Genomic DNA, 25,091 nt, shown 5'->3' on the forward strand with positions numbered 1-25,091 from the left:
ACCTACTACTTTGCACCTTGAGTGAGGATCCTACCGTCCCTCCTTAGCATGCTTCTCTCAGTCTAACTATAGCCTCCTTCAAACCCCTCTTCCCTCATCTCTACTTCTAGTCATTCCCCATACGGATTTTCTCTTGGGAGCTATCGGTGGTCCACATAAAGAGCCATGCCTTAATTTACTATATGGGTCTAGTGCAACAAAAAGAGATCAAGAAACATCTATTTCAGGTTAACGCTAAAAGTGTTTCAACAAGTAGCCAAATCCCACTTTATGAAGTTATCTGTAGAATTCTTTGAAGCATAGACTCACTCTAAAAAACAGCCTTCCCAGTTATGGACAGTTTTAAGAGGATCCTGAGTCACCTTGTGCTTCTCACCCTGCTGTTGTCACTAATGGGTGGGGTTGGCTGCCCTCATATATTGGTCAGTGTCCAAAAGGGGTTAACTCTTTTCCAGGCTCAGCAAACATATTCTGATGTGCTAATAGCCCTTAATGAGGACATCTGCCATCAGTTAAATAACTGGAACAGACAGAATAGGAAAACAAACCCTTTCTGTGGTTCTGAGTTGCAAATTGCTATTTGACATGTGACTGGTGCTGGACAACCACCTGTCTCAGCACACGTACGTGTGTGTGCATGTATTCATGCACGATGGCTGCTCTCTCCTACCACCCAAGGACACTGCAGCAAGCCAGGACATCACCTAATGGCACTTACAGGATGCAAGTCGTAAGGCAACGTGATTCAGTACACAACTAATGGGATTTCTTGGGAGTTTTTTTGTTGTTGTTGTTGTTGCTGTTTTAAGGAGAGTGAAGTTTGGAATAAGGCTCTCATTTGCTAAATCCTGGGTGCTTGCTTCCTCTCTAATGAATAGTTTATGGAGCATGGTGAAGGACATCAACCCTCTGCCAAGAGTTTCAGGTCCTCTACTAAACCTCAGCTTTCTGCCTATTGTATGATCTCCACTGGGTAACCACTACCCAGAATGACAGCTTGAGTTTTCAGTTCTTTGGCTAGTATTTTGCATATCAGTCTTAAATCTTTTATCAGAAAGCTAATTTTTTCTCTTAAATTCTATAAAGTTTTAACTTAAAATTGTTTTCACTGTGATTTTTTTCTTCTAAAAAGTTTAAGTTTCTTTATTTAGAGAGAGAGAGAGAGTGCGCAAGCTGGGGAGGAGCAGAGAGAGACTCTCAAGCGGACTCTGCACTGTCAGCACAGAGCCCGATGTGGGGCTCGAACTCATGAACCGCAAGATGTGACCTGAGCTGAAAATCCAGGCGGTCGCTTAACTGACTGAGCCACCCAGGCACTCCCCACAGTGATTTTCTAAGCTCATCCAAAGGTCAAAATATTGTAGCAAAGCATATCTATTATTTTACAACAGAACTCACTGGAGAACAGGATTCCCACACAATTCATTTTCCAGCAATTCTTAGCCAGGGATGATCTCTGTCAAGAGATGCCACATGCATTTACAGCATATTTATGACAATGTGCAAACATGTCTGTGGTCTTCATAGTTTTCAGATCACCATTTGAACCCTGGCAGAAACCAGCTATCATACTCTGTTATTACCACTGGTGGTTCTAAAGCTTTGTGTTTTTTCCTGGAGTGCCTTCTCCAGAAAAAGTAAAAACAAACTAACAAACAAAATACTGCCTTCACTGGTCATACCTCAACCTTTCTTCCCAGAGGACTCTTCCCAGCCTGGCTTTTGAAAGAAACCCCTCCAAGAGTGGCCAAGGGCCTAAGCTAAAACTTTCAGACCTCTCAAGTTATTTATCAGGCCCTATTATAGCATTTCAAAATATGTGGTGTGCATTTTAGATTTTCACAATACAAGCTTTAAGATATACAGCACTGGGCACATTAGTGATTGATTCCATACCAACATTTCTAAATCAGCTGTTCGAAAAATGACCATTTGGACTTTCAGGGCATTCTAATCATCTTCTTTTTCTGATGGTTTCAGAAAGCTAGATTACACCACATCGGTATATGATGGTTTAGACTACCAGTAAAATTAAAATTATAGACTATCAGGATTGACAGGCACCTTAAAGGCTGCCTATCCCCCATCCTCTCCACAGCATCCCCCTGTGAGTACCGAGCCTTCCCATTATTGTAATACATGTAATAGAATAATGGAAGGAAAAAATAAGGGTCCCAAATAGCACTGCTATTTTCATATTCCAGCAGATGGGCCATAGAAATAGGTCATCTGATCTAGTTACACTGAATTTTCTCCAGCAAATAATAAAGGACCCTCATCAACAAACACTTTTGTTAGTCTGACTGCACAGCGATCATTCAATCAAGTAAAAGGGACCATTCTGTTTGCACTGCCAGCAGGGAAGGAAAGCTGTTTTCACAGTTCTGCCCAGGAACAAGCACTTCCCCTTCCTTCACACCTAGCTCTCCGGGTCGCTTTCAAAACCGCTGCTGTGATGCCCTTTGTTTCGCTGCTCTGGCCTGCATACACTACTCTGTGTTACACGGGACACTTCTCAGGCCAGTGCTTGGCACATGGTCAGGCTCAGGGATCTATTTCTACCGCTGCCAGTAGGGCTGCAACTCCCTTAGACTGTAAGCCCTTTGAGGACACAGACCAAATCTCGTTTAGCCCATCAGGTTTAGGATTTTAAAATGGATGATACTCCTGTGGGTGAGGAGAGTCCCAGGTTCAAAAGTAACGTCATAAGAAAGAATACCTGCGGCTTGCCCTAAAAATGAAGGCAGGTTATCAAAAGCAAAGGTAGAGTTTTAGTGTTCTATTGAAAACAGGCAGAGAATTTATATAAAGTAGCAGGCATTAAGTAAAAACATGCTTGCAAATGTGCTGTGTGAGGGAGACAGTTTATGCAGCACTGTTTTTGTACATGCATGGGGGGAAGGGAGAGCACATAAGGACATATGTACGTGTGTGTGCGTGCATGCACTGTGGTTAAACCTGATCTCAACTGGGCTAAAACTATGAGCGTTCCAGGAGGCGGGGAGATGAGTGATTGCTGACTCGGCATTTTACCCAGAGCCCAGTGGGAGGGAGGGAACCAGAAGCTGACTATCTCCTGGAGAACGAGCCACAGAGAACTAACAGTTCTCTCTAGCAGTTTTTAGAGTAGGCATATAAGAGATCTGCTCATTAACTCAAACCACCAAGGACTGTTCGAATGACACTTCGGTTTACACTCACTTTAATGCACACATTTGGGGTCTTCCTTTTCTTCCTGACCTCCCACCAACTCAAAAAAATATGGAAGGACAATATAATCTCCATTTTACAGCTCAGAAAACTGAGGCTCCTCAAGGTCATTTATTTGCCCAAGCTAGCAAGCTGTGGTGTTTGCAGCTTTCTTGGATCCTCTCTGATCTAGTTCTGTCTTCTGTACAAGTGGAGACCCAGCAGCAGGACAGGGGCTCAGGTTGGAGGGCTCTGGAGTTCCCAGCCCTAATGCCTTCCCATGGCCTTATCTGATCTTCATAGGACTATGAGAAAGAAAGTGTGAGTTTCACTGGGAAGAGGGATCTATCAGAAGAAGGGATCTAATAGAAGGGACCTATTACTTTTCATAGTAATGGAAAGCTCAAGCTGGCAACAAAAGAACCCCCCCAAAAATATAAAACATGGAGGTGAGGGGCACCTGGTTGGCTCAGTCGATTAAGCGTCTGACTTTAGCTCAGGTCATGATCTCACAGCTGGTGAGTTCAAGCACCACATCGGGTTCTGTGCTGACAGCTCAGAGCCTGGAGCCTGCTTCGGATTCTGGGTCTCCCTCTCTCTCTGCCCCTCCCCCACTCATGCACTGTCTCTCTCTCCCTCTCTCTCTCTCTCTCTCTCTCTCTCTCTCTCTCTCTCAAATACAAATAAACATTAAAAAGAATTTAGAAGAAAAGAATAAAACATGGAGGTGAGAATTTAAAAAGCCTACCAATCCAGAGCCCATTAGCATAAGGCCCCGAGTAGTGCACATGCCAAAAGGGAAGCCTGTGCAGTAATGACGCTCAAGGTGCCAATCCTGAGACAAAAAAAAAAAAAGGCAGAGAAATTCATTCTCTATTTTTTTTTTCATGTAAGTGGTTAAAGTAGAAAAAACTATTTTGGATTCAACAGTCATTTGAATGAATCATCACATTCCCTAAAGACAACCTACAGAATGGGGGAAAAAATACTTGCAAACCATATATCTGATAAGGGATTAATATCCAAAACATATAAAGAACTCATCCAATTCAACAGGAAGAAACAAACAACAACAAAACCTACAAATAACCCAATTAAAAGTGAGCAAAAGACCTGAACAGACATTTCTCCAAAGAAGATATATAGAAGGCCAATGGGTGCGTGAAAGGATGCTCAACATCACTCATCATCAGGGAAATGCAAAGTAAAACCACAATGAGATAACACCTCACACCTGTCAGAACAGCCATCATCAAAAAGACAAAAGACAACAAGTGCTGGTGAGGATGTGGAGAAAAGGGAGCACTTGTGCACTGTCGGAGGGAATGCAAACTGGTGCAGCTGCGGTGGAAAACAGTGTGGAGGGTTCTCAAAAATTAAAACCAGCACTACCATATTAGTAATTCCACTTCTAGGAATTTACCCAAAGGTACAGAAAACCTTAAATCAGATACCTCTGCACCCCTACATTCACAGCAGCATTATTTACAATAGCTAAGAAATGGAAACAACCTAAGTGTCCATCAATGGATGAATAAAGAAGATGTATATATATATATACTATGGAATGTTACTCAGCCATGAAAAACGAGTAAATCCTACCATTTACAACAACGTCGCAAACAAGCAAACAAAAACTCATAGAAAAAGAAATCAGACTTGTAGTTACCAAAGGCAGATGGCAAAGGGGGGAATCAGAGGAAGGTGGCCAGAAGACACAAACTTCCAGTGATAAGTAAGTGATGTCCCAACATGATGACTAGAGCCAACACTGCTGTGTGATCTATAGGCAAGATGTTAAGACAGTAAATCCTGAGGAACACTTTCCTCCCTTTCTTCTTTCTTTCCTTTTTATTGTATCTATATGAGAAGATAGGTATCTGTTGCGATCATCATTTCACAAAATATGTAAATCAAACCATCATGCTGTATGCTTTCAACTCGTGCAGTGATACAGGTCAATTATTTCTCAATAAAACTGGAGAAAACAATAATCGTGTTTGTCCACAATGCTAAGTAAACAGAGAGTGGGGCTTGTAAGGAGGGTGTGAGCCACCCGCTACCTTGCCTGGCTGGAATCAACAGGTAATAAAAAGGCAGCAGCCCTGTCCTGTGGCGGATGATCAGAGCGCAAAGGGGCTTCGGGTGCCCAAGAAAGGTGCCACCTTGTCTGGGGGCGGGCCAGCAGAGTGAGCCCCAAAATTAAACATAAGAAACCATGCACATGCAGACAAGACAGGTCAACTCAGAGACACCTAACCAGGAAAGATAAACAGGTAAGGAAAGGGATCAAGGTGCCCCCAATATCTCTCAGGAATCCAAGATTCATCTGGGAGGCACCGGTCTAAAAGGCAAGCTAATGGGAAGCTATAATCTCGGAAACTATAAATCACAAGAAACGTGATGTTGGCCTGGCAGAATATTCTAGTGGGTGAAAGCATTTAAATCCTGAAATAGGAGCTGGACACCAGAATTTGTTCTAAGACCGAAATGGCTGACTAGCCAATGGCTACAGACCTGTCTGGCGAGAAGGGAGGTGGCAAGCTACTACAAATCAACTTTTAATCTAACTTTTCCCTTTATCTAACTTTTAATCTAACTTTTCCTTTTAATCTAACTTTTCCCACTCCCCAATTAACTATGTGTGTTTTCTGTTTCCAAATGGGGGGCAGCTCCTCACCCTATCACTCTATCACCTTCCCCTGGGAGACTCTGCTATGCTCTGAGAGGGAAGCATTCCTCCAATACCAACGGGAATGCTTCCAATCCCCCAGGAATGCCATGGCTCAGAGAGGAAAAAAGGCTAGACACTGCTGAGGGGCTGAACCTGGCTCATCAAAATGAACACCCAGCCTGTGCAGGAGAAGCTGAGCCAAGGCACACTCCCTGCAGGGGGCACTTCTCTAGGGAAAGAACAGCTGGTAGATAGAGATTCGAACAGGTCTACCTCCACCTGTGTGACTTGTGACACTCAGTCACCATCTTGGAACCTCAATTTCCGGCCTCACCTGTGAAAACTGAGAAAAGTTCCCAGCACCAGGAAGGAACTTGACAGACATGTTTCCTTCCCCGTCCCCTTACTCCAGACCAGTGCTAGATAGCTACGTACCACAACAGGCCACTCTGAATGCTCAGTAGCCACTGTCAAGCTGGCATCTGGGAACCACGATTAGCAAAGGATATTCAACCAGAACCAGTAATACAACGACTGGCTCTAAGGGAAACCAAGAAGTAGACTGCGGGTGAGCCACTGATTAACTGAAATCACAACAAAACTGATTTCGGCAAGATAGGGGAGTCCAGCATATTCCATTTGGAGGCCTGCTGGCCACAATGAATCAACCCCAGGGATCAGGGCTTAGAGTTCAACACCAAGCCAGACAGCTTTGCCCCTGCAGTTGAAAGCCAGAGCCCCAGGCCACTGCCCGTCTCCCACATGACCTGGCCCCTGCTCACTTCACTCTCTGCACACAGGTCCCAATCCTGCTCTCCTCCCCCAAGCCAAAATCTCACTCTTGGTGCCCTGCCCAGGGTGGTTCAAGGCCTGCTGCCAAAGCTCCCTGAGGCGTAACTTGACCAGCCTCTCTGAACAACCTCCAGGGCCTGCCTCCTGCAGACACTTCAGTCTGAGATTCCAGCTGTCCCAGATCCGGATCAGGCCCACACTGGTGCAGACCCATATGGGAAACAATTCAGCACCAACTCACCAGAAACCCAGGGAAAGAAGCACCCCAGAACAGCGTTTTTAAAAACCTGCTGATATTCAACACATGTGCCAGGCTCTTACCAATGAACTGAACAGAATAATTAAGAAGCCTAAGCTTCAGACCCTGCCTTTAAAGAACTATGAGCTCCTACCTGGATCACACATCCAGCACTTGTTTATAAAAGCACTTAATATGCTCCGGAGCTACATTCATATATTTGCGCTGTATAATTAGATGAATGAATCAGAATGGGCTTCTTTCAGGAAAAGGCAAAGAACACCCAGCACTCTGACACTGAAACCTGAGAAAAAGACGGTTCTTAGCATTAAGCTCCTAAAGTTAGATGAATGTACATGTTAAAATTTTAAGTGTTTGACATAAGTTAATTAAGCTGAAATAAAGTATGTTATAAATCTATTTAAAAAAAAATCTGCTGGGTGCCTGGAGAGTGAGGGAGACAGACACGTTTCCCCAGAAAATAGAAAGTCGGCCTAAGTGAAAAGACTACAGACATCATAAAGGCAGACTGTTTAAATACACAGTGAAAAATGAACACAGTGGACAGGGTGCTTACCCAAAGCATGACCACTAAGGAAGTACCTTTCTCTGAAGAAGGCTGTTTAAGGCGTCTTCATGCCCCCATAACTGTGGGGCTGACAATGAGTTCAAAGACAAAACAGAGATGGAGACACTGGATGAATGAGTGGTCAGTCACCCCCATCTTGGCTCAGGATATCAGGGTGTCCACTCTTGAATGTTTCTCCTGAAATGGATAGGCTAATGGCATTGGTCAGAGAGCGCTCACTGGAGAGGATGATCTAAGCCAAAATGCCAAAACAAATGTGGATCAATCACAGAGACCAGATGGCTCACGCTCCTGAGTTTTGAGACAAGTGAAGGATGAAATCAGTGTTCAGTAGGCCAAGATACACAGGCCATGGTTACGCGGCACTGGTGAGCTCCTGCCTGCCCCAAGGACAGTCAAGGAGGCCACCACCACATGGAATCTCAGCCCTGTATCAGGCTAACAGGTAGACTATACTTAGTTCAGAGGACTAGGACCTTTTGAGGGAAAAGGCACTGCCATGTGCACACACACACACACACACACACACACACAAAATCACATCTAACCACTTTGCTAGAACTGTTAGAGAATAAACTGACAAAAGAAAAATAGGGATCTTCTATGTAATAAACAGCCTTTCGAAGACTGATGTTCTTTCAGGAATGTTCCAAGAGCTATTATCTGCCAAAGACTTATATGCCAGTCACTTGCTGAGCATTTCATATACGGTATCACATTTCATCCCTCACGATAATCTCATGAGACAAGTACCATCATCTTTTCCTTTTTACAGATGAGATGCTGAAACTCAGAGAGGTTAAGTAATATGCCCAAGGCCACACAGCTAGACAGTGACAGAACAGACATGTGATCAAATCAGATATGTCTGACTCCAAAAGCTATGCTCTGTCTACTATCTTATGCAAGAAAACTATGCATCAGGAAGAGTAAGAGGCTAGACTAAATAGCCTCTTAAAGGCTCCTTGTTAGTAAAAACTTCGAGTCACTGAGAGGTTAATGTGGTATTGGTGGTCTGGGCCTGGAAGAGGAAATGAAATGGGCATTATGATAGCCAAGTATCAAGTGTGGGGCTCACCCAGGGTTAGGACTACAATTATCCTTATTTAACACTTTTATAAATACCCCAGAGAGAATGCACAGTGAGACTGGGTTGTAAATGAACTCTAACTTCCCAGTTATGTGACCTCAGGCAGATTATCTCACCTCTCTGTGCCTCAGTTTCCTCACTTGTAAAATGAGGAAAACATTGGCTCCTACTCAAAGGATAATTTGGAGCTTTGAGGAAGCAATGCAGCTTTTTTTCAAAGTGTCTTGGTTTTTAAGAGTCTCCACACTCCTCTTCCTAGAGATTCTGATTCCCTCGGTCTGACAGAGAAGCCTAGGAAAAAAAAATGAAAAAATACACCTCAAGTACTAAATGTTGTCCCTTCCTTGCAAATAAGTGATAGCCAAAATTAATAATAATAATAATAATAATAATAATAATAATAATAGAAATAAGGCACCAAACTCCGGGTAGTGATGAGCCAAACTTATGGGAAGATCACACGGGAAATTTTGAACAAATAGGGTGGAAAGCAGCCAGTAAATTTTAACAATGATAAAGGCAATGTAGTACATTTAAGGAAAAAAACATTATAACCATGTAAAGCTCTGGGGCAACAGTCAGAATGCCATAAAAAGACCTGTATGTCACTACAGATCAGACTGTCATACTACTGTGATCACAAAGGTCAAAAGACGAACAAACCAACTGTTTGTCCAGCACCAGCACCACTACAAGAGTACTAAAAACAAAAAGAAACACACCGCCCACCTACCCCCCACCCCATAAATTTAGAGATTCATCCACACTGGGGACATTGGCTGCTGCCCAACAAGAAAGAGATATTGTAAAACATAGGCTGTGTGGTGTGATGGGGAGGGCATGCTAAGACGGCCAGAAAGATCAAGGCCAGGAGGGCCTCGAGAGAATCTATCAAACGGGAGAGATAAGGTGGGTGCCAACTTTGTCCCCAAATCCTAAATGACCAAGGAGGGAATGCCTGTTAACACTCCAGGGAGACGGGAGGAGGAGATGCCTCAATACCCCCCCAAAAGAAGGCAATATAAATGCAATATAAATGCATTACTAGGTTTGGACAATAGTTTTAATGCCAACAGTGGGGTTCCCCTGGGGTCAGAACCAGAACTGTTTTCATTAGTATCTGCACAAGGGATCTGAAGGCAAATACATGTGAAATAATTCAGGCTGCAAAAGGGTTCCACCTCTCACCAGCAAATAGGTGACCAGCACCACCAGCATGTGCCCTCAAGAGGGACACAGCCAAGTCCTCCCTTGCCACACTGGCTCCTAAAGGCAAGGACTTGGCTTGACATGATGAATTTTCATCATTTCTAGAGTTCTCAGAAATCCAGAGATGATGGCAAGAAGTGTGAATACAGAGAGACACACATCATCCTTCTCCAAATAAAATGAAACTGTTAATAAAAGTAACATGACAGTGTTCTAGATTTTTTTTAAGAACACTAAAATGCTTCCAAATGTGCCTCGCCCTTGGCTTGAGCATTTAAGCTATACTTTGTATTCTAAAGATGTCATGGAAAAGAATTACAGATGCATTGAAGGTCTCCTGTTAGGAAATTAACTGGATTTAAAATTTATCATCCAGAATCCTCAGTGTGCTGCTTATCCATCCTGTGATTCTTCTCCACACAACCACAACCAACATGCAGACCAAAGTCCTTGGGGAGACCAAACAGAACAAACCATGAGGCTCAAAGGGGTTCTTCCAACACCAACCCTTCTAGCCAAGCAGCCCTGACTCGTGGGGGGCATACATCTAGCACAACCTAAATCCTGCCCTAGTCTTAGAAAACAATTGCCAGAGCAATCAGACACGAGAGGGGGAAAAAAGGCATCCAAATTGGTAAAGAAGAAGTTAAACGGTCACTATCTGCAGATGATATAATACTATACATAGAAAACAGTTAAAGCCCCACCAAAAAACTATTAGAAGTTATAAATAAATTCAATATAGTTGCAGGACACAAAACTAACACGTACAAATCAGTTGTATTTCTACACACTAATAATGAAATAGCAGAGAGAAAAATTAGGGAAACAATTCCATTTACAACCACACCAAAAAGAATAAAATATCTATGTATGCCACTGAAAACTATAAAACATCAATGAAAGAAATTGAAGATGACACATGCTCATGGATTGGAAGAATTAATATTATTAAAATGCCCATACTACCCAAAGCAATCTACAGATTTGATGCAAACCAAAAATATCAACAGAAATTTTCACAGAACTAAAACAAATAATACTTAAATTTTTAAGGTACCACAAAAAAACCCTGACTAGCCAAACCAACCTTGAGAAAGAACAAAGTTGGACATATCATAATGCCAGATTTCAAGATATGCTACAAAGCTGCAGTAAACAAAAAAGTATGGTACTGGCCCCAAAACAGACACATGGATCAAAAGAACAGAATAGATCCAGAAATAAACCCATGCTTATATGGTCAATTATTCTACGACAAGGGAGGCAAGAATATACAATGGAGAAAAGACAGTGTCTTCAATAAATGGTGCTGGGAAAATGGAACAGCTACATGCAAAAGAATGACCACTTGTTTACACGATACCCAAAAAGAAACCGAAAATGGACCAAAGAGCTAAATGTGAGACCTGAAACCATGAAAATCCTATAAGAGAACATAGGCAGTAATTTCTTTGACATTGGAAACCTTAGCAACATTTTTCAAGGCTTGCCTCCCGAGGCAAGAGAAACAAAACAAAAATAAACTATTGGGGCTACATAAAAATAAATTTTTGCACAATAAAGGAAACCAGCAACAAAATAAAAGGGCAACTCTAGTGAATGGGAGAAGATATCTGCAAATAGTATATCCAGTAAGGGGTTAGCATCCAAAATATAGGAAGAAACTATACAACTCAACACCAAAAAAAAAAAAATCCAATTAAAAATGGGCAGAGAAACTGAATAGACACTTTTCTAAGAAGACATACAGATGGCCAAGAGAGAGACACATGAAAAGATGATGAACATCACTAATTATCAGGGAGATGCAAATCAAAAGCACAGTGCGATATCACCTTACACCTGTCAGAATGCCTAAAATCAAAAAGAAATTTTAAGAATTTTAATATTAAAAAAAAGAAATCACAAGTATTGGTGAGGATGTAATGAAAAAGGAACTCTCATATACTGCTGGTGGGAATGCAAATTGGTGCAGCCAGTGTGAAAACAGCATGGAGTTTCCCCAAAAAATTAAAAATAGAAATACCATATGATTCCACTACTGGGTATTTACCCAAAGAAAATAAAAATACTAATTTTGAAAAGATATATGCACCCTTATGTTTACTGAAGGATTATTTACAATAGCCAAGATATGGAAGCAACCCAGTATCCATGGATGGATAAATAAGATGCAGGGTATATACACAATGGAGTATTACTCAGCCATAAAAACAAGAGGTCTTGCCATTTGCAACAACATGGATGGACCTAGAGGGTATTATGCTATATGAAATAAGTCAGAGAAAGACAAATGGCCATATGATTTCACTTATATGTGAAATCTAAAAAACAAAGCAAATAAAAAAGCAGAATCAGGCTCATAAGTACAGAGAACTGATGGCTGCCAGAGGGGACAGGGGTGGGAGGACAGCCAAAATGGGTGAAGGGGAGTGAGAGGTACAGGCTTCCAGTCATGGAATGAGTAAGTCATGGGGATGAAAGGCACAGCACAGGGAATACAGTCAGTGGTATCGTAATAGAGTTGCATGGTGACAGATGGTAGCTACACGTGTGGTATAGAATTGTTGAATCACTGCGTTGTATACCTGGAACTAATATAACATTGTGTGTCAACAAGAAAGAGAGGGAGGGAGGGGAAGGGGGGAAGGAAGGAAGGAAGGAAGGAAGGAAGGAAGGAAGGAAGGAAGGAAGGAAGGAAGGAAGGGGGGAGGGAAGGAAGGAAGGAAGCGGGGAGGGAAGGAAGGAAGGAAGAAAGGAAGGAAGGAAGGAAAGAAGGAAAGAAGGGAGGAAGGGAGGGAAGACTTTACTTCGCATGTGAGCACGCGTCAAGTATGTCCAGGCCTACATTAAGTCTAAGCTAAGAACTAGCCGTATAATGTATCTTAAGATTTCAAATTGGAGCGCCCCATTACTCAGCAATTGCTCTTTCTCTACCCTAGAGGAATACTCACCTGTGTTGCAAAGAGGCATGTGCAGCTGAGTTTATTGTAACAGGTTTTGTAACAGTAGATTTAGAAATAATTTAAATGTCCATTGCTGGGGCGCCTGGGTGGCTTGGTCGGTTGAGCGTCCGACTTCGGCTCAGGTCATGATCTCACGGTCCGTGAGTTCGAGCCCCGCGTTGGGCTCTGGGCTAATGGCTCAGAGCCTGGAGCCTGCTTCCGATTCTGTGTCTCCCTCTCTCTCTGCCCCTCCCCTGTTCATGCTCTGTCTCTCTCTGTCTCAAAAATAAATAAACGTGAAAAAAAAAATGTCCATTGCTTAGGAAGGTTCTTAGGAAGGCCATGCAGGAGTTAGACAAAATCAAGAAGTCCTAGACATACATACGGACAGGAAGCAATCACCAAGATGTTCTGTTGTGGAAGACAGGGAGCACAGCACAGTGCTCCTAGTGCCAGTTAAATACACTTAACTTGTTTTAAGTTCTATAGGTATAAACCCAAGTATGTAAAGCATCTGGACACCAACGAACTCCTAACAGTGGTTAACCTCTGGAGAAGGACTGGGATTAGGAGTGGTTGTCAAGGAAGATTCTGTTTCCTCTGGAAGGTTTGCATTGTTTTTTTTCCTACAGAGAATGTATTCATGTACTACTTTTGTAATGAAAGTTTCATTTAGCCATTTAAGTTTTTTAAAAAGAAAGAAACTGACCCGGTTCAATACATTTCAATAATGTGTTGGGGGCAATTTCTATCTGAATCTGACACACGCTTTCCAGGAGGCTGAGCGCTCAGCAGTGCAGAGAGTGGGTTTTGTAACACCAATCTTGTTACAATATTACAAGCCCAACGCTGTAACTCTGTGAATCCTTAAATTTATATGCTAGCTCAAGGAAGAGGCAGAAGATAGAAAGTATGTCAGGGGGCTTTCTGGGTAATCCAAGGGGATGTCCTAGGAGCAATTCCAGTTCTTCTGGCTGAGCGTTCTAGCTCTCCCAAACACAACCAACTAAACACCCTTCCCCAACCACACATATCCCACACTGGGCTGGCTGTGCCTCAGACTCTTCTACCTGGGAATCAGAATTTCTGACATTAATCTGGATGCCGTGGACTAATGAGAAGGAATCTGAATGCCCCAGCACACAAGTGCCAAAAATTATTTACTTACCAGGGCCACCTAGCCATATAGAATACTCCTCCACCTCTTCAAAGCACTACTCAGAAACACATTTTAAAATTAAGAACCTACTAAGGCAAAACTAACCCAGGGTGACAGAAATCAGAGCTGAAATACTTCTGGTTACAGGGGAGGATAATCTGGTAATGGTCATAAGGAACATGTCTGGGGTGATGGAAATGTCTTATCTCAAAATGCATTTGTCAAAACTGATTGAACAGCACACTTAAGATCTAAGCATTCCACTGTATGCAAATTATACCTCAATTAAAAAAAAAAAAGCTACTCAAACACTGTTTCTCTGCTAGCTGCAGCAGAACTTTGAGCTGTCCTATCAGACATCTGAAATCTCTGTTGTGCTATGTAAAGAGCTCGAGTACCATGGCGACAGTCACCATAAAAATAGATAACAAGATTAAAATGGATAGAGGACACATGAATTTAAGAACGGCACACCAAGAGCAATTCATTTGCAGCAGAAGAAAAATAGAAAGAGGAGAGGGAGTTTTTCATTCCACCAGCACTTTGGGAAAAGAAAAAAAAAACAGCCACTGAATGTGGTTGTTTTTACTAAAAGAGTTTTATGGCTTCCCAATACTCAGAGGACAAAAAAGGCTGTGAGCGGTTATCTCTTATCATACTTTGCTTTAAAAAAAAAAAAAAAAAGCGTATGATACTCTGAGTGGTTTCCATGCCTCCTGTATGTGGCCCAAGGAACCAGTTCACAGCAATTCAACAAGCACAGATGATGTGCCGCACACTGTGAGCCCCAAATGATACTGAGATAAAGGACACCCGAGCACTTTAAGTACACAAGCATTTCCAACCACAGTTCTAAATGACCAAGTTCTGCCTATGTTTCTTACACGCAGCTAAAGTTGTCGTTCCCTATTTTGTGTACCCCCAAATTCTTTTACTCTGTGCAAAAAGAGCACTTTCTTGCCAAATACTGATTTTTCAAGTGCCAAAATGTGAAGATGGACAATGGAGACAGAAACCATCTCATGATATTCTCCAAAGATGAGATAAACCTCCATTCTCTCTGCAGAGCCAAGAAACTTCTGCTATGGGATTCAGCCCTAACAGTGCCCCCAACAACAACAAAAAAGTAATCCAAAAGTAGCAGGAAGAAAATCTAAAAACTTTAAATAATCAGAGTGGATTCTAAACAAACCATATATTTAAGTAAAATTTAGACAAAATCAAATCAAATTTTCTTTTTTTTTTTTTTTAATTTTTTTTTTCAACGTTTATTTATTTTTGGGACAGAGAGAGACAGAGCATGAATGGGGGAGGGGCAGAGAGAGAGGGAGACACAGAATCGGAAACAGGCTCCAGGCTCCGAGCCATCAGCCCAGAGCCCGACGCGGGGCTCGAACTCACCGACCGCGAGATCGTGACCTGGCTGAAGTCGGACGCTTAACCGACTGCGCCACCCAGGCGCCCCTCAAATCAAATTTTCTACGTGTAAGCTATAAATAAAAATGAAAAAGTAAACATTTTTAACTCAAACCACAAACTTATTGTCTGATATAAACTAAGTATGTACATTCCTGGAAAATCCCACTCCAAAGTTTCTTTAAATTTATCCTCCCTCATTCTCTTTGTCCCTAAACCTACAAAGCCATCACGAGGCTCAGTGTTATCCCTGATGTCAGGACGGTGTTTAACGTGCAATACCTGGTGATATGTGTGCAATGTGGGAAATGAACTAGGAAGGAGATGGTCAACGGCACTCCCTGGTCCTTCCAAAGCCAAGCAGAGAATTAAGTGTTCAATTAAGGGGCCCCATCTTGATTCATTCATTATTACTGAATAAAACTGGCCAATAAACACATTGGTCTTCTACATGTTAATCTCTTTTATTAGTACTTGCCACTTCCACCCAACCACCACCTTCTTGCTTTTCGTAAAGACCAAATTCAATTTTCAGCAGCCCTGGGGCCACAACCCTAACCAACCTGGAAACGGGTCTCCTCAACCTTTCTAAAATGACCCCAAAGGTGTCTCTCAAGTGTGGAGACCCACTTAAAAACATTTTTTTAAGAAACATTTTTACAAGAGCTTACATGATGATGTTGACTCAAATACTATGCAACTAAAGGTATATCCCCTCCTCTACATTATCTTTCAGCTTTGACAAGTCACATAATAACCTGACCCTAACAGCTAGAAAGGACTTTGGAGGTCAGCCTAATTCCTGTCCTTCTCTTCTACGGCATTTCTTATCAACAGCATTCAGCCCGAATTGAATACCTCTGACAACGGGAAACTTACTATTCCATGGGCAGACATTTCCATTGTTGGACAGTTCTGCCAACCAAAAAACCCTTTTTCGTATTGAACTGACGTCTGTTCTCCCAGTATTTAGGATTAAAAGGAAACTGAGAGCTCATCAACCTGGTGTAATCATTCTACAGATAAGGAATCCTATAATGTATAATCATTCTACAGATAAGGAATCCTATAATGTATAATCATTCTACAGATAAGAAATCTGAAGCTAGAAAGGATAAACCAACTGTACTATCCACTGGTCATATTCCAACACCAAAAGCAATAATGAGTAAATCTACTCTTTCCTATACCCGCTAATACATGAAAATACTCAAAAGCACTATTGTGTACCCACCCCACGAGCGTCCTCACTCCAATCATTCCTGATCCTGCATCATCCTAGTGTCCCTCTTGGGGATAAAGTCATTCTTGTTCATGTTTCCTTAAATCATGTCTCCCAACCCCTCATGGCCCAAATGTCAAATGACCGGTAGAGGTCGCTAAAACTAGATCCTTTGCTTGGAACAATGAATTTCTGATCCAGTTATTTCTGATTCTAGTTACTAACTAGATTCAATTTTTTAAAAGCCTCATCCCACTCAGGGCTCACATTAAACCATGAACAAGAGAACAATCTCAAAACTTTTTCCCCACATGATTTGCCCTCTTCAGTGTGCCTACGGTACCACCCAGGCTACAGTGTGCTTGTCTATTCACAGGACGATCTCCCCCTTGCAATCAGATCATCAACGTCAGGTCAGGGACTGAGTCTTATTTTGGGACTCCAGTGCCTAATCCACTGCTTGACACATAGCAGGTAGGTACTCAAGATCAGTCACTGAATAAACCATCTACCCTTACCCTATCCTGTCCTTGAACAATAAAATGTTTTGTGTTTTTAAACACCAGTGTTCAAGGGAATGAAAAGACAAACCATAGACTGGGAAAACATATTTGCAAAAGACACATCTGATAAAGGACAATTATCCATAATATACAAAGAGCTCTTTAAACTCAACAGTAAGAAAACAACAACTCGATTTTTTAAAAAAAAGGGGCCGGGCGCCTGGGTGGCGCAGTCGGTTAAGCGTCGACTTCAGCCAGGTCACGATCTCGCGGTCCGGGAGTTCGAGCCCCGCGTCAGGCTCTGGGCTGATGGCTCAGAGCCTGGAGCCTGTTTCCGATTCTGTGTCTCCCTCTCTCTCTGCCCCTCTCCCGTTCATGCTCTGTCTCTCTCTGTCCCAAAAATAAATAAACGTTGGGAAAAAAAAAATTTTTAAATAAATAAATAAATAAAAAAGGGGCCAAAGGTCTTAACAGACACCTCACCCAAGGAGATATACAGATGGCAAAACTCACATGTAGAGATGTCATCTGCGTGTCACTAGGAAAATGCAAATTAGAACAAGACACCACTACACAACTACCAGAATGGCCAAAATCCAGAGCAATGACCACACCGAATGCCGGTGAGGATGTGGAGTAGCAGGAACTCTCATTCACTGCTGGGGGGGGGGGAGGGACGTAAAATGGTACAGCCACTTTGGAAAACAGTTTGGCAGTCCCTCACAAAATTAAGCATACTCTTATCATACGATCTAGCAGTCACACCTCTTGGCATTTGTCCACAGGAGTTGAAAACTATGTCCACAAAAAAACCTACACAGCTGCAGATGTTTACAGCAGCTTTATTCCTAAAAAGTGTTAAAACTTGGAAGCAACCAAGATGCCCTTCAGTAGGGGAATGGATAAACAAACGGTGGTACATCCAGACAATGGAATATTCTTCAATGCTAAAAAGGAATGAGCTATCAAACTATCAAAAGATAGAGAGGAAGTTTAATTGCATATTACTGAGTCGAAGAAGCCAATCTGAAAAGACTACATGCTGTATGATTCCAACTATACGGCATTCTGGAAAAAGCTAAACTGCCCACAGGAAAAAGTAAAAGTGGTTGCCAAGGATTGGGGGGAGGGACGGGTAAATAGGCAAAGCACAGAGGATTTTAGGGCAGTAAAAGTACTCTCTCCGTATGATACTGTAATAATGGTGGATACATGTCATTATACATTTGTCCAAACTCCTAGAATGTACAAGAGTAAACACTAATGTAAACTATGGTCTTTGGGTGATTAGATGGGTCAATGTAGGTTCATCAATTGCAACAGTTGTACAACTCTGGTGGGAAACTGATAGTGGGGGAGGCTATGCATGCGTCCCAGGCAAATGGGAAATCTCTGTACCTTCTCAGTTTTGCTGTAAGCCCAAAACTACTCTAGAAAATACATTTAGAAATCTATAGCAGTGTTTTCTCCCCACTATGTTATAAATACATGTTATAGAGTATATAAATAATAAATGCAAAATGTAAAAATAAGTCAGTTAACTCCATCCATCTATCCAGTGTTAGTATTTTGGTATCAGAATTACTAATATATTTACTTCCAGCCATTTTTTTTTATGTTTATTTATTTTTGAGAGACAGAGAGAGAGTGAGCGAGGGAGGGGCAGTGAGAGAGGGAGACAGGTAATCTGAAGCAGGAGCCAGGCTCCAAGCTGTCAGCACAGAGCCTAACACGGGGCTCGAACTCACAAACCATGACATCATGACCTGAGCCAAAGTCAGACACTTAATGGACTGAGCCACCCAGGTGCCCCATTTCCAGCCATTTTCTATACACTTTGTTTCTTTAAGATTTGAAATCATATTGTAGGTGCACCTTAGCTTTTAACAGAAACATTTGTCCATGTTATTTTAAAGCTATTCCTAAACATTATTTTTAATGGCTTCATAATATTCCATTATAAAGACATATCCATCAGAATCACTTATAGATGACTTCCAGCCCACTCATACCACTGAATATTTAGGCTGTTTCTAATTTTTCACTCCAGTTTAAAAAAGAAAAAAACCTCTGAATAATCTCTGTGCATAAAACATCATCTACATTTTGGATATGGTCTTAGCTGTACCTCTAGAAGTAGAACTAACTTACCAGAACGTATGAACATCTCGATACGTTACAATTCAAATTTTAAAAACAACATCAGACTTTACATTTACCCCTTACTGCATTTCTTTTTTAATTTGGGCCTTCATTCTGAATGATAGTGAACCTTGATTCATCTACTAAATAAGCAATCTGTCCCACCTCTGTGGCATCAACAAAGTTGACAAACGCACCTTCTGTATCGCCATCTGCAACACTGGAAAAAATGTTGAACAGCTCAAGGCCAAGAATAGAACCCTGTGACACTCATTTTCAGACCCCCTTCCAGGCTGACTCAGTGCCACTAATTAACAGATTTTGCATACAACTGTCAAATTAATAACACCAACCAGCACATTCTACGACTTATTTAATACAGACCATCATATGTCAAGAAACTGTTAAATACCTTACCAAAGTCACAGTGCACCATAGCTACTGCCTCATTCCTCTGTTCTAGTAACTGAACCACCACGTAAGACAGGAAATGGGTTCAGTTTGATACCATTAGGCTGACTTCTGGTTAGCCTCATGTCCTAAAGCCATGTCCTTAATACACATTTTTCAGCAAAGCGCGCTTCAGTTTTGGCTTCTGTTAATGTTACAACAGCAAAATTTTAAGTCATCAGATTGTGCAACCTGTATAAAGCAGGGTGACTACTGTTTGGTCCCTCTCACCTGTAGCTTACCTGGGGAAATGTTCTGAATCACTGGTGGCTATGGACTTCCAGGGTAAACCAAACTGTCTCTAGACCACAGAGACCTGAATTTACTCACTTCAGCTCGTCCCAAAATAAGCCTAGTTTTCAGGAGTCATTTGCACAAACACCTGAGTTTGAGCCAATAATTCTGTGGTCATTTTGAATACTGGCTTATGAATCTCTGGATCCTAGAGGCCTACCCCCTGGGGTAATCCTAGGAGTCAGGAAATAAGAAGTGAAACAGCCCCTCTCTTTGCTGTTCCTTTATTACTGAATCACATGACCAAAGATCTAATCTAATGTCGTATGGCATTTGACAATTATGACTCACATCACACCAAATTATTACCCCAACAGCATTCTCAGAACATACATACCAGGAGCCACCATCTAATCATGCCAGCCAGAAGTAGACAATGGGAGTGTCTGAGAGATCTTGGGGTCACTAGAAACTGGCCTCACAATAAGAGAATACAGCCCAAAGCCTTCCCTAATTAGCACCATTCCAATCATCAGAAAAAGATTCTAAAGTCTTAGCCAGCAGCAACTCAGAAAGTACTGTTGACTTGCCTAAAACAAATCACTTGCACACAAATCTCTCAGATTCCATCATGTCAGACTCCCACCCAAATCCGCCAGTGGCCACCCAGAGCCTGCACAGCCATCCCAAATTCCCCCAGGTTGGCATTTAAGCCTCTTGAAAGATCAGGTCGCAAACCCAAAGTCCTGCAAGACTAAACAGGGAGTGTCGAGCGGCCACACTGATGTGACAGGGAGTCCGGAGACAATGACAACTGAGGACCACAGGGCCCATCTCCCGTGCACAGGAGGCAGCCACTGCTCACTGCCTGATCTGCTTCTTTATAGAGTCCCAAACCAGGAGGTTTTCTGGGTTGTTCCCAATTTTTTAAAACCTTTGTGTACTGAAAATTATAACACTTCTGTAGGCTGGTTTACAACCCCTAACTTTGATTGTAACCCACCTTTCTAGACTGGTTTCCCCCCACTCTCTAACAAGAACCCTTTGATTCACTCTTACATATACTGTGCACATCCTAACTCCAAGCCTCTGTCCGTGTTACACACCCTCCTACCTGTGCGGCACCATAAGACGCCCCGAAGAGTTCATCTCAGACTCCCTTCACTATTCCCAAAAGTTTTCCCAAGCCACTCCAGCACAAGATGCTCGCCCCCTCCTATGAACCCTACAGGTACTTACTTTTCACTTTGGCATTTAATCATCTTGCCTTGCTTCTTAATCACAGGTATATCTTATCTCTCCAACTAGCCTGTAAATGTTCAATCTCTTCCTCATGCTTGCTTCCACTTACGGCACCAGTAAGGGGAGCCCTGCACCTGAGCAGCTTAATAAATACTTACTAGATGAGAAAACTCTCCTTAGCCGGTTTTCAAACCATGGGTTACATCCACTACAGAGCAGTTAAGTCACCTTAGTGAGAGACAAAAAGCATTTTTAAATGAAAAATAAAAGAATAAAAGTACCAAAGGAGATTGCACCACGCAAAAGAAGGTAGTGCTTTGTGAACTTAAAATTAAGATTCTTACATACATGATTTAGTGTACCTAGGTCATGACGTAATTTTTATTTCTTAATGTAGGTCACAGTCAAAACACCCTATTCTTAAAGAGTAAATTAGCTCAACCACTGCTCTGTGAAATTTTTTTGACCTATACCTATATATTACCTATAAAGAAAAAATATCCAATGGACACCTCTGCCCACCCAAGTCAGCTTCCCCTGCTAGTTCACTGATCTTGCATTTCAGAGAAATAGAGGCTAAGGAACTGCTATTCTATTCTCCACTCCATTCTGCAACTTTTTGCAATCATCCTTCAAACTCGCCAGCCCTCAGATGTTGCAAGTTGAGGCTTGGGGAATTTGTTCAGCAAATCACCCTAAGTCATCCTTGCAACAAGAAAGCAGAATTCAGAGCTCAGGAAAAAACCGGCACCAGCTAGCTTCCCACTGCACGTTCCTCGGGAACTGGTAATGGCACAGTTTAGGACAGACCTGGCCCTGGGAAAGGTAGTATCCCTGGGCCCCAAGTTTCCTCCTTGCTCCTTGTCACCTTGCTGCTCCCCCATCTTCTTGCTTCCCCACCCCAAACCCCCGCCCCCCCCCCACACACACAGCTATGAAGGGACACCAGGACTACTAGCCTAAGGGTCTCGGTGGAGAGCAAAATTTAACTTGTTTCAAAGCCCAGCAATTTATGTGTTTAGCAAATTCCATTCTTCCCTCAAATCTCCAATCCCAACTTGCTTTGCCAACTTCAGGTTCAGTACCTGACAATGTCACAGGAATGGCAATACAGCTCAGTCTTCCAGTTCAGACTCTCAGTCCCACTCACTAGCATCCTCTATTGCTATGACCAAGCCGATGCCCCACTCTGAGGGTCTTCCTTCCCCCAGCTCAGGCAGCCTGGTTTCCCACCAGTCCCAGAGCTTCAGTGGCTTGCAGGACACCTATGTTTGGATGTCTTGGCAAATACAGGAAATCTCCGCAGCCTGAGTGTCAATTGCTTCTCTCCAAAATACACATTTCCGATTTCTCGAGTTACCAACGACAGCAGTTCCAAGGCCCTGGCGTGTAATCAATTTCCACAAAGAATTAATTTCCATTCATCTCCTTCCTTCACCCTGCCCCTGTCAACAGATTATTTCAACAGTAATGCTTCTAAAATCCACCCGCTTTTCCATTTTCAGTTATCCCAGTCCAAATTCTGAGCACTCCACAACTGTAACAGTCTACTGATTTGTCTCCTAACATTACTTTTAAAAAACCTTTCCAAATACCTTCCTGTTACGTCACTCTCTGGCTCAAAAACCTTTAATGTCTCCCCAGCACACACAGGGTAAAGTGCAATTCCCCAGCCTGGCTTTCTAGGACTTTCACAATCCTAACCATTGTTCCTCTCCATCTTTATCTCCTGCTCAGGAAACGTTCCCTGGTCTGGCCAAGCCCACCTCCTGTCTCTCAGGAAAGCCATGTTCAATCACACCTCATGACCCATCTCAAGGGTCTCATCCTCCAGGAATGAAGTCCTGGTGATTCCTGCCCATAGCACTCTTCTCTGAGCTCCAGCAGCACCTCTCCTATACCTTGCATTTCGACAGTTAATTGTGCCTTATCTTGAGGTCTTATTTCACGTGCTTAAGTGTTTCTGTCTCCTCCCTGAGACTAAGTCCTGGACGGAATCATCTCCTGTATCTTTTGTATCCTCCCTCACTGAGATAACTGTTCAGACCTATTCTCCTCTGGCAGTACCTCTGCTACCTCTGGCACCTGTAGTTTCTCCCTCTCTTGCCTTTGGGCCTTGGCCAGCAAGTTATTCTCCAAGTGCTGACTTACTTCATGACTTAGTACCATAAATCCATCCCCCAACTGTAACCTTTCCTTCCATATTCCTCCTCCCACCCCAGCATTTACAGTGCCTCAGGCAGCCATAGCACATTAATTTGAACTGGAGCTCTCAAATCACTTCCACCAATGGGATTTCTGAGGCCTTAGATTTCTTGTGTGCCTCTTATCATCGTTCCCTGAGAGCCTGGCATAATGCTGAGAACACAGCAGCCCCTCAAAAGTGCCTGTGGAGTTTAACTTAATTCCCGTGTTCCCCTGTGTTTCAAGTTCTTTGAGACCTGGAACCTCTGTTTACACAACACCTTAGGAGGGCGTCACAAAAGCCTGCGATACCTGTTGATCACTCACTTTCAGGCAAACTGCACCAGAGACACTTTTCTAGAAAGAGGAGTGTAAAGAAGATAGTGGTGGCCTGTACGTAACCCTGCGCCTGGCGGCCTGACATCATGAAAACGCCTGCCTGGTGGAAATGTTCCAAAGCTCCCGAAAACTGCCTAGGACTGCCTCATATCAAGGAGGCGGTGGCACCCCCACCGCCTGGCAGGTGGGCTTCTTTAGATTTCTGAGTCATTCCTAAAGTGAAGGCGCTGAGCCCTGAACTCCAAGACAGGGAAGAAAAATCTGCCTTTGAAATTGTTTGCACATGACAAACTCCCAGCCCAGGCCCCCACCCGAGCACCCCACTTGCCCACAGTGCCAGTTCCAAGGAGGGCCAGGGGACACCGGTGAGGAGAGGCAGGATTAAACCACATGTAAGGAAGTGGGGGTGGACAAAAGGGGCCAGAAAGGGAAGGGGGCAACCCCCGAGGTGGAGGGTGTGTCGCGCCGCGCGTCCCGCAGCCCGGCACTCGCCCGCTCGCTCGCTCGGTGGAGTGGGCAGGAACGCGCGAGGCGCCGGGAGGGTTGGGCTGGCGGCCCAGCCGGAAAGGGTCAGGGAGGGGGCAGTTCAGTCTCCGTCGGAGAGGCGACTCCGGACAACCGCTCAAAGTTGGGGAGGGGGTTCCTCTGCGAGCGCCCGCGGCGGGCGAGATAAACAAGGCGGCGCACGGGAGAGCGGGCGGCCACCCCCCACCCGGCCAGCGCGGGCACTGGCACTGCCGCAGCGCCCCCGCGCCCCGACCGGCCGCTGCCCCGGCGGCGCCCGCCTCCCGGGCCCCCAGGCCGCCGGCCCGGCCCCCGCGGGCGCGCGGAGCGTGGGAAGTTCCCGGGCCGCCCCAGTCCCCGGGCTGCATCGCCGCGAGGTCCCCGCGCAGCTCACCTCGCCCCGCCACGAGCAGCAGCGCGGGCCGGGCAGCTCCCGCTCGGACAGCTCGGCTTGGCTCGGGGCTGCAGCTGCCGCGGCCCCAGCCCGCCCACCCGGCGCGGCCCACCGCCCCGCTCCGCTCCGGCCGCCCGCCCGCCGAGGCTCCGTTCGCGCCCACCTGGCCGGCCTGCCCTCCCTCTCCGGGACACTGCGCTCACGTACGCGGCCGCGGCCACAACCCGGCCCGGATTCCCCGCCCGGGAAGGGAGCGGAGGAGCGCGCCAGCCAGCGAGCGAAAGAGCGAGCCTCGGGGACACACCCCCCCGCCCGCCCCCCTCCCCAGCCACAGGCGCCGCGCGCGCGCGCGCGCGCGCACGCGGCCCGCGCGCCCCCGCCGGCCACGCGTGCACACGCCCTCCCCGCACACCCACCGCGCGCCGGGGATACACACCCCCGGCGGTTCGTAGACAGTGGGCGCTCAATAAGTGCCCGAGCGACTCCACGCGCACATGCGCACTTGAACCTGACCGAGTTGTGACACCTCCCCCCACCCCCACCCCAAAATCGGAACCGGCGGCTGCAGCCCCG

The 25,091-nt window shown here is 44.2% G+C and overlaps 1 protein-coding gene across 1 annotated transcript in view; it reads right to left on the minus strand.

Moving 5' to 3' along the window:
- The window catches only part of ZNF395 (zinc finger protein 395), a 44,620-nt gene extending 19,925 nt beyond the window's left edge, over window positions 1-24,695 (minus strand). The window contains exon 1 of the mRNA XM_043564953.1: window positions 24,519-24,695. The gene's annotated coding sequence lies outside the window, so the exon portion shown is untranslated. The remainder of the gene's footprint in view (window positions 1-24,518) is intronic.
- Between the last annotated feature and the right edge of the window lie 396 nt (window positions 24,696-25,091).

Source organism: Prionailurus bengalensis, chromosome B1 (genome assembly GCF_016509475.1).
Source record: "Prionailurus bengalensis isolate Pbe53 chromosome B1, Fcat_Pben_1.1_paternal_pri, whole genome shotgun sequence".
Classification (NCBI taxonomy): Eukaryota; Metazoa; Chordata; class Mammalia; order Carnivora; family Felidae; genus Prionailurus; species Prionailurus bengalensis.